We start from the raw sequence: 10915 nt of genomic DNA, 5'->3' as shown, positions 1-10915 counted from the left end.
AAAAAAAAAAAAAAAAAAAAAAAAAATTGAAGTCACTGTCTGTGAAAGGAAAAGAAAAAATGATAAGAGTTTGCATCCATTGAAGCATGTAGAAAAAGAAAACAATTTTTAAAATAAAATAAAATGAGTATAGTTGGGAGCTTAGCAATGGACATACAGAGTGGAGGAATAGACACTGGAGGCTCCAAAAGGTGGGAGATGGGTGGGGAATGAGGGATGAAATCCTACTATTGGGTACGATGTTCATTATTCTGGTGATGAGGATGCTATGCGATATGCTTTACCACTACGCAATATATCCATGCAACAAAACTGCACTTGTACTCCTAAATCCATAAAAACAGAAAATTATCTTGGCTGACACCTCTTTCAAAAAAATAATAAAATAAAAAAATAAACATTTTAAAAAGAGAGAGAATAGTAAGAGCAAGCAAGGACATTTAGTCTATACTTTCAAATGGGCTTAATCATTTGAAACAATAAAGTTGTTCATTGAATCTTCATAGAGTATTAAAAAGAAAGCTGCTCTTTGGCAGAATTTCCCACTGAGTTAGTATAGATTACATATGCTCTTGATAAAAGCCACAAATAAAGTTAATTGGTTTTTTTTTTCTCTTTAGTATTTGCTTTAAGAGAAAAAATCCTAAACTCCTTCAGAGGAAGGAAAAAAGAGATGGTGAGAAATCCTTAAAACTTGTAGGGATTTCCGATGCCAGGAAACCATGAAATACGAGAGCATATTTAGCAATCATGGTGATTTAGCTCATGGTAACTGGCATATGTATCATTATAATTTGCATTGCAGTTATTTAAACTGAGATATTCTTTTTTTTTTTTTTTTTTTTTTTGAGACGGAGTCTCGCTCTGTCGCCCAGGCTGGAGTGCAGTGGCCGGATCTCAGCTCACTGCAAGCTCCGCCTCCCGGGTTCACGCCATTCTCCTGCCTCAGCCTCCTGAGTAGCTGGGACTACAGGCGCCCGCCAGGTCGCCCGGCTAGTTTTTTGTATTTTAGTAGAGACGGGGTTTCACCATGTTAGCCAGGATGGTCTCGATCTCCTGATCTCGTGATCCGCCCGTCTCGGCCTCCCAAAGTGCTGGGATTACAGGCTTGAGCCACCGCGCCCGGCCTAAACTGAGATATTCTTGATCAGGTTGAACACATTGCGAGTAGAAGATCTCTTTTTCCAAGAAATAAGATGGAGAGTCTTTGGAGAACGGCCTCACTGAACTGGTAAGTCAGCTTCCTCTGGATTTTGGTAATTTCCTCACTTCTTCCATAATTTCTCAGTGCCCTGGCCATTTTCTGATAAGTCGTGGTCTCCCGATTGTCTTTCCCCCCCGCCTCCCAAAGCTCGGCAAGTTTTCCTTTGTTTTTTTGATACAAACGGAAAGATGCCTTTGGTTTTATCTACCCACTGAATACAAGGTGCCATCTCCGGATTACACAGGGATTCGTGAAGGTATTCAAACAGTCAGAGCTTCTTCTTGCCTTTCTCCACTTTTGCTGGAGAATAGTGGGTTGTACCAGCTGGTTTTCAGTTACGTTCTGCAGAGATTGATGAATATTTCCTTCAAAATAGAAGACCGCAGCACTATTGATTACCATTCTCCAATTATAGACAGGTTCCTCTGTAGGCAACTCTCCATAGCAGCAGGAATTTCCCTTGACATGAGGACAATGATTGATTAAAGCCAGGTAATTTTTGTAATCTGGTGAGTACTGAAGATCTCCAGTTGAATGTTGCCTCAGTACCTCAAAAGCATCCTCAAATGCTTGAGCCAGCTTGTCTTGTTCAACACACATCATGTTTCATTAATAAATTGACTATTTTGTTCCTTGGCAATTGTGGGAAAACACTTCAACCTTTTATAGAGATATTTCATTAATATCAGAATTGTAAATTCAATGGTAGGCTGTCATGAAAATAAAAAATTATTTTCCAGCGTGATGGTTCTTTCCATCAGTGTCCAATGCAGCACCCACTTGCAAACGGTGGAAATAGCCTTCCCATCCCCTGAAACACATGTCTGCCTCCCGCTTGCCTAACCTGTAACCTGCCATTTTAATAACGGTCACGTTTGGCCAATTTTATGATTTTCATTTCCTTTTCTTGCCTTATTGTACTAGCTACGCTCTTCAGTACAAAGTTGAATACAATTGGTAATAGCAAGTATTGTTATCTCATTCTTAATCTCAGGGAATAATTAAATATCACAGTGGCTGTAAATTTTATACGGATAAACTTTATCACATTAAGGAAGTTTCCTTCTATTTTTAGTGTACTGAAGAGTTTTATCATGAATTGTTACTGAATATTGTCAAAAGCTTTTCCTACATCTATTGAGGTAATCATATTATTTTATTCTTTATTCTGTTGATGTAGTATATTAGTTGATAGTCTCGTGTTAACCAATTTATTATTCCTAGAATAAACCTAACTTGATTAATGTGTTGTCTTTTTATATATTGGTGGATTTAGTGTGCCAGTATTTAGTAAAGGATTTTGCACCTATAGTCACAAAAGATATTGGTCTACAATTTTCCTATAGTGTAATGTTTTTGTTAAGTTTTGCTATCAAGCTGTCCTCATAAAAAGAGCTGAAAGTGTCCTTTCTTTTATCTTCTCTGGAACGGTTTGCCTAAGACTGGTACTGTTTCGGCCAGATGCAGTGGCACACACCTGTAATCCCAATGCTTTGTGAGGCTGAGGTGGGAGGATTGTTTGAGCCCAGGAGTTCAAGACCCGCCTGGTCTTTACAAAAAATAAAAAATAAAAATACTTAATGCACCTATAATATCATAGTGAATCTCCATTTCTACAAAAAAAGAAAAAGCTTTTTTAAAAAGGAAAAGAAAAAAGAGCATTAAGTTGGAAGACTAACAGTGAATATCAGTTACTCAGGAGACTGAGTGGGAGGATCACTTGAGCCCAGGAGGTTGAGGCTACAGTGAGCCATGATCAAGCCACTGCACTCCAGCCTGGGTGACAGAATGAGACCTTGCTCAAAAAACAAAAGAAAACAAAAGAGTGGCATTGTTTCTTTCTTAAATGCCTGTAGAACTCACCAGTGAAACTAAATGGGCCTGAGTTTTCTTTGTGGGAAGGCTTTCATGACCATCGTTTTTGTTATTACAAACACAATTTATTCAGTAGGTATAACACTATTCAAATTTTCTATTTCTTCTTTTAGCAGTTTAATAAATGGTCTCTCAGACACTTAAACCTCTGTGACTCCCAACCTCTGCCAACAAATTGGCAAACATCCCAAGTGGAATCGACTTTACTAAAAAGTTAAGCTCCCTCCTTGGTGCTTCCCTTTTTGCTGGTCTCACTGCCTTAATGGCTCTCGGTGCCTTAAACAGATTACGTTTTGCCCAGTTTTTCCATGTTTGTATGTCAGGGTATTGTTTTGCCACAAGTTACTATTACTAGGAACAGAAATTCTTTATTATTTACCTTTCACAAATGAGAAGACTAAGAGTCAAAGGGGTTAAATTTTTATAAAGTATCATTTTGGAGATATAAACTTCAAAATTGTATGCTTCTCGGCCGGGCGCGGTGGCTCAAGCCTGTAATCCCAGCACTTTGGGAGGCTGAGACGGGCGGATCACGAAGTCAGGAGATCGAGACCATCCTAGCTAACACGGTGAAACCCCGTCTCTACTAAAACATACAAAAAAAAAAAAAAAAAAAAAAAGCCGGGCGAGGTGGCAGGCGCCTGTAGTCCCAGCTGCTCGGGAGGCTGAGGCAGGAGAATGGCGTAAACCCGGAAGGCGGAGCTTGCAGTGAGCTGAGATCCGGGCACTGCACTCCAACTTGGGCGGCAGAGTGAGACTCCGTCTCAAAACAAACAAACAAACAAACAAACAAAAAAACTAGCTGGGCGAGGTGGCGGGCGCCTGTAGTCCCAGCTACTCAGGAGGCTGAGGCAGGAGAATGGCGTAAACCTGGGAGGCGGAGCTTGCAGTAAACTGAGATCTGGCCACTGCACTCCAGCCTGGGCGACAGAGTGAGACTCTGTCTCAAAAAAACAAACAAACAAAAAACAAGAAACGTAATTATTTTTTGAGTCAAACAAAAACCTATTTATTCAAAAAGTTTGAAAATATGTTTAATAGGGCCGGGCAAGGTGGCTCACACCTGTAATCCTAGCACTTTGGGAGGACAAGGCAGGTGGATCACGAGGTCAGGGGTTGGAGACCAGCCTGACCAACATGGTGAAAACCCATCTCTACTAAAAACACAAAAATTAGCTGGGCATGGTGGTGGGCGCCTGGAATCCCAGCTACCCAGGAGGCTGAGGCAGGAGAATTGCTTGAACCCGGGAGGCGGAGGTTGCAGTGAGCCGAGATCGTGCCACGGCACTCCAGTCTGGGCGACAGAGCGAGACTCCATCTCAAAAAAAAAAAAAAAAAAAAAGGAAAAGAAAAAGAAAATATGTTTAATAGATACATAAAACTGTCTAGAGGGATAACAGTGTTTCACTCAGAAATGCTGTTGTGGGGGAAATTGGGAAACTTTTTATACTATGTACCTTTCCATATGATTATTTTGGTGATAATGAAAATTAAAATGTAATAAAAAACTAATTTTCATAGATAGGAAGTTAAGATGTGTAAAATGCAATGAGATTTATAAGTATTACCTTTGGATGGTAGAATATGGCTTATATTTTTTGTCTTTCTAGGTTTCTTTCTTTTCCAATTTTATGGGGTTTTTTTACTTTTAAAATTTTTAAATTGACACATAATATTTAACATACTTATGGGATACATAGTGATGTTGTGACACATATATGTGATCAGATCAGTGTATTTAGCATATCCATCATCTCAAACACTTATCATTTCTCTGTGTTGGAACATTCAATACCCTCCAGCTAGCTACTTGAAACTATAATATATAACTGTTAACTATAGTCATCCTACAGTGCTACAGCAAAATACGGAAGGCTTCACAAATTTGCATGTCATTCATGATAATTTTCTCTGTATCATTCCGATTTTAGTGTTTGTGCTGCTGAAGTGAGTACCTTTGCCAATTTAAAAATGATTATATATTACTTTTCCAACAAAAACTGAATGGGTTTAATTTAAAATAAAAGGCCAGGAAACATCTGAAAAGGTTTTGGTTTTGTTTTTTGATCGAAACATTCTCGCTCTGTCGCCCAAGCTGGAGTGCAGTGGCGCAATCATGGCTCACTCCAGCCTCGACTTTCCAGGCTCAAGCAATCCTCCCAGCTTAGCCTCCCCAGTAGCTGGGATTACAGGTGCCCACCAAAAGCTTAGTTAATTTTTGTATTTTTTGTAAAGACGGGTTTTTATCATGTTGCCCAGGCTGGTCTCGAACTCTTAGGCTTAAATGATCTGCCTACCTTGACCTCCCAAAGTATTGGGATTATAGGCATCAGCTATCACACCCGGCCTTGAATCTTTTTTTGTTCTGTTTTTTGAGACAGAGTCTTGCCTTGTATCATTTTTATTTATTTTTTATTCTTGAGATGGAGTCTTTGTTGCCAGGCTGGAAAGAAGTGGCATGATCTCGGCTCACTACAACCTCCGACTCCCTGGTTCAAGTGATTCTCCTGCCTCAGCCTCCTGAGTAGCTGGGATTACAGGCACATGCCACCAAGCCCAGCTAATTTTTTTGTATTTTTACAAAATACAAAAACAGGATGAAGCAGGGTTTTGCCATGTTGGCCAGGACGGTCTAGATCTCCTGACCTCGTGATCTGCCCACCTCGGCCTCCCAAAGTGCTAGGATTACAGGCGTGAGCCACCGCGCCCAGCATTGTATCATTTTTAAAAAGTCAACTGTAGCACAATATTTATGGTATTTCATAGATAACAGAATTTTTTTGTTTTTGTTTTTGAGGGAGAGTCTCGATCTGTCACCCAGGCTGGAGTGCAGTGGTACGATCTCGGCTCACTGCAACCTCCACCTCCCGGGTTCAAGCGATTCTTGTGCCTCAGCCTCCAGAGTAGCTGGGATTACAGGCATGCACCACCACACATGGCTAATTTTTGTATTTTTAGTAGAAACTGGGTTTCACCATGTTGCCCAGGCTGGTCTCGAATTCTTGAGCTCAAAGGGATCACCCTGCCTGGGCCTCACAGGTGTGAGCCACCTCCCCAGCCAACAACAGGACCTTTTTTTTTTTTTAGCTGAAGAAAGATCCGTGACTTAGACACTTAAACAAAAAGAAGTAACATCTACTGGCCTTTATTTTATTTTATTTTTATTTCTATTTTTTTTCTTTTTTTGAGACGGAGTCTTGCTCTGTCACCCAGGCTGGAGTGCAGTGGCTGTGATCTCGGCTCACTGCAAGCTCCGCCTGCTGGGTTCATGCCATTCTCCTGTCTCAGCCTCCCAAGTAGCTGGGACTACAGGCGCCCGCCACCACGCCCGGCTAATTTTTTGCATTTTCTTTTTTTAGTAGAGACGGGGTTTCACCATGTTAGCCAGGATGGTCTCGGTCTCCTGACCTCGTGATCCGCCCACCTCGGCCTCCCAAAGTGCTGGGATTACAGGCATGAGCCACTGCGCCCGGCCTACTGGCCTTTAATCTTGAATGCTGTCTAGTGAAGTTGGATGGTATTTCTTTCTTTCTTTTTCTGAGACAGGATCTCACGTTGTTGCCCAAGCTGGAGTGCAGTGGTCTGATCACAGCTCACTGTAGCCTCAACCTCCTGAGCTCAAGCGATCCTCCCACCTCAGCTTCTGGAGTAACTGGGACTACAGGTGCTTGCCAAAACACCCAGTTAAGTTTTTGCATTTCTTGTAGAGATGGGGTTCCGCTATATTGCTCAGGCTGGTCTGGGACTCCTGGGCTCAAGTGATTCACCCACCTGGGCCTTTCCTAGTGCTGGGATTGCAGGTGTGAGCCACTGCACCCGGCCAGGTATTTCTTTTCTCATTTTCATTTGCATCTACAAATTTATATAGGATGGGAGGGAAAAAATTCATGAGATTACAAATTGGGATCTTTCTTTTAAGATTCAAGTTCATTAGCACATATCTGATGACAAATGTGACCATAGAGAGCCTGGTAGGAACAAGACAGTTAAAATGATAATGGGAGTGGAGTAGGGGTGAAATATCCAACAGGAAATTTACTATAAGGGAGGAGCTATCTCAATGGATGACCCAGACCTTTCTGCAGGACCTGAATCATTGAAGGCAGATGTTACCTTGAGGTGCAATGTGTAGTTGAACTAGAAATTTCTTCCTACTTAGATACTGTACAGTGTCTTAAAGGAAATGTCTGTATTTGATGAGTTTGAAGTGCTTACTGAGAAAACCACTTCTAAGAGTGACACTGGAGCAAGTACCTGGAAGAAACGCTGAGCCCCGGCTGCACTGGCAGAGACCTGTTTGAGTTGCCTTTGGAACAAAGAGCAGGGCACCAGTATTAAGGAAGGAGAGTGTCCAGGTTCTTGGCCTCTTGAACAAAGAAGTGGGCAAAATGCACAAAACAAGGAAGAAATGAAGGATTTATTGGAAATGAAAGTACACTACACAGTGTGGGATGGCCCCATTACAGAATTTTTGGGAGTTGAAATACCCTCTACTTGGGGAACACACTATGTAAATAGAGATGATGAAGTAAAGTTACAAAGTCATTTACTTGGCTTACGCCCTATGGAGAGGATAGTTCCTGTAATAGCTGAAGTGAGAATGGGCCTTATGTTCCCTGCCTCCAGGCTCTGTTTTCCTGCCTCATCTCCCCACCAAGAGACGTGATCCTCATAAATCTTTTTGGGAAGCAGAGGGACAGGTGGTCTTTTTTCTGTACATGCTTCATGCTGACTCAGGGCATAGTCCTTACCTATTGGGGATCACAGAACTCTCGCCCTGTTCTGTCTAGTGAAGGCAGGGTAGCTTTTTGATGACCAGGGGGTGTCTTCACCTGGAACTAGCTGGAACCTTTGTTGCATGATCATCTGGAGCTTGATGGTCTCTAGGCAAGAGGGAATGAATTTGGTTAAAAGATTTAATGGGAACCTCAAAGGGTAGATACCCATGCTGTCAAGAATGTTTGTCATAGAGATTTGCAGAAGAAAAAGCAAAACCTGATCTGTTCTAGGATTCATGTGTTTCCTTAAAGTCTTAGCACAACCGACTTTCTTTTGGTTTGGTTTGGTTTGGTCTGTTGGGGCCTAGTGCATGAGCTTAGTCGAAAACGATGGGCTCCCAGAATTTTGTTTACAAAAATTCCCCCTTCTTACCTAAGTGAAGAACGCGACCAAAAGTTAAGGCCTTAGTGCCACTCTCAGTTACCATCATTTTGTATATCCGGTTGCAGCACGTCATTTGTAGGTTACAGTGTCCTCATGGTTGCACATTTCTTTCAGCTCCAATTATTCCAGTTGAAGAGAGACCATATGACATTTTAGAGACAGCTTCATGCAAGCATTTAAAACCTTTGAGAGAAAACAGCACACCAGGGAGACTATGATTATGACTATTGGGAGGATAACAGCAAGAGTTTGGAGTATGCTCCTGACCCAAGGTCCCCCAAAAACCAAACCTCCTAAAATCAAATAGATCAAAGAATGAGCTAAAGAGTTTACTTATTTAACTAGACAGTCTCTTTGTTAATCCCCTACCACTGAATTTTTATAATCTTTATGTGATGTATTTCTCCATAGGCCAAAAGTGCCAGCAGCTGCAGATATTTCCTTGTTCAGCCAATTCTGTCATAACTTTCACAAAAGAATTTAAAGTTTGTTGTGTAACTGTAGCCTTTACAGTAGAGTTTGCTACAGAGCCTATCATGAGGGATACATTTCTTTTCTTTTCTTTTCTTTTCAAGACAGAGTCTCACTCAGGCTGGAGTGCAATGGCACAATAGTCTCGGCTCACTGCAACCTCTGCCTCGCCGGTTCAAGTGATTCTCCTGCCTCAGCCTCCTGAGTAGCTGGGATTACAGGCACCCACCATCACGCTCAGCTAATTTTTGTATTTTTAGTAGAGACGGGGTTTCACCATATTGGCCAGACTGGTCTTTAACTCCGGACCTCAGGTGATCTGCCCGCCTTGGCCTCGCAAAGTGCTGGGATTACAGGCATGAGCCACCCCACCTGGCCTGAGGGATATATTTCTAATCGTTGCTTCTTTTACTTTAAACCACGGAAAAAGAACCTAACAAATGATGCCCTTTTAGAAGAGTGAAGGCCTCCTGGCAGTGTTTTCTTTAACCTATGATGTGGGTTAAGAGGAATGAACAAATGTTTTGTTTTTGACTGATTATGAGGCAACGTATGTACCATAAAATTTCTTACCTACATTGGGCCTTCATCTTTTATCAGTCAAAGTACAAGGGTATCCATGTATAAGGCTGGCTGCAAACTCCTTCACAATAAAAGTATACCACATTAATGCACATAACAGACCCTTTTCCCACTTCTATTGTTCATAGGAGCATAAGAAAAAATATTCAGGCCGGGCGCAGTGGCTCAAGCCTGTAATCCCAGCACTTTGGGAGGCCGAGACGGGCGGATCACGAGGTCAGGAGATCGAGACCATCCTGGCTAACATGGTGAAACCCCGTCTCTACTAAAAATACAAAAAACTAGCCGGGCGAGGTGGCGGCGCCTGTAGTCCCAGCTACTCGGGAGGCTGAGGCAGGAGAATGGCGTGAACCTGGGAGGCGGAGCTTGCAGTGAGCTGAGATCTGGCCACTGCACTCCAGCCTGGGTGACAGAGCGAGACTCCGTCTCAAAAAAAAAAAAAGAAAGAAAGAAAGAAAAAATATTCAAAGATAAGAGTTTCATGACAGTAGAAGTCTTAACCTGTGAATTAGGGAAAAACTGTTCATATCAAGGATGCCATCTGCTTCTTGGGAGACATTTCCCTGGTCGACTTTACCTCAAGGGTTCCAATGGATGCACAGTTCCAACAGTGTGGAGGGACCCGGGACCCTTCTCAGTTGTGAAATCATAAACCCAAAGCCCAAGTTTCTGAAGTTTTGTTGTAGTGTGGATGACAAGGACAGTCTTTCTCTGATGTTTTCAGAAGATCCAAACCACAAAAAAAGCTTTTTTTTTCACTTGGTGAAAATACACTGTAGCATAATAGTCTACTGTTATAACATCAGCCCTCTTGCATGGGAAAGCTTTTATACAACCAGAAAACATACATTGAAAATAACAATTGAATGAAATCCCTTTATAAAATGTTTAAATGGTCCACCAGGTGAACAAATGTATGTGAAACTTTGTCTTCCCGGGAATATAGAACCAAGCTTTGGTTATAATGTTTTAAACAATTTCAGTATCAGCTGTTTTTTTTTGTTGTTTGTTTTTTTCTTTTATGAGATGGGCACTGTGTCGCCCAGGCTGGAGTGCAATGACACAATCTTGCCTCATTTCAACCTCCACCTCCTGGGTTCAAGCAATTCTCCTGCCTCACCCTCCCAAGTAGCTGGGACTACAGGCATGTGCCACCATGCCTGGCTTTTATTGTATTTTTAGTAGAGACGGGGTTTCACCATGTTGGTCAGGCTGGTCTTGAACTCCTGACCTCATGATCCACCTGCCTCGGCCTCCCAAAGTGCTGGGATTATAGGCATGAGCCACCGTGCCCGGCCTATCAGCTGGTTTAATATGAAAATCTGACAGTATTTTCTTGGTATTTAATTAATTTTTGTTCTACTCAGATTAGTAGCTTTATACAAGGAAATCTGGTTATTTCTGTGGTTTACAATAATAATTTAATAACTGTAATTATAATTGATAGCACATACTACTTTAGAAATCCCATACAATTTTGGAACATATATTAGTACTATTCACAAAATATAACCTAAAGAAGACTGAACATTATTTTGGCAATCCCATGTACCTAACGTGTCAGAAAATCCTGTTTTCCTCTTTTCTGAATGTTTTCAGGGCTCTCTTTTTTTTTTTTTT

General features: G+C 41.6%; 1 pseudogene; it reads right to left on the bottom strand.

The window, feature by feature from the left end:
• Window positions 1-741: 741 nt before the first annotated feature.
• Window positions 742-1813, bottom strand: LOC108522753 (transcription factor Spi-C-like; annotated as a pseudogene).
• Window positions 1814-10915: the final 9102 nt, after the last annotated feature.

The sequence above is a fragment of the Rhinopithecus bieti genome, unplaced genomic scaffold (assembly GCF_001698545.2).
Source record: "Rhinopithecus bieti isolate Rb0 unplaced genomic scaffold, ASM169854v2 scaffold_68516, whole genome shotgun sequence".
In the NCBI taxonomy this organism is placed as follows: Eukaryota; Metazoa; Chordata; class Mammalia; order Primates; family Cercopithecidae; genus Rhinopithecus; species Rhinopithecus bieti.
This window is presented reverse-complemented; position numbering and strand designations above follow the sequence as displayed.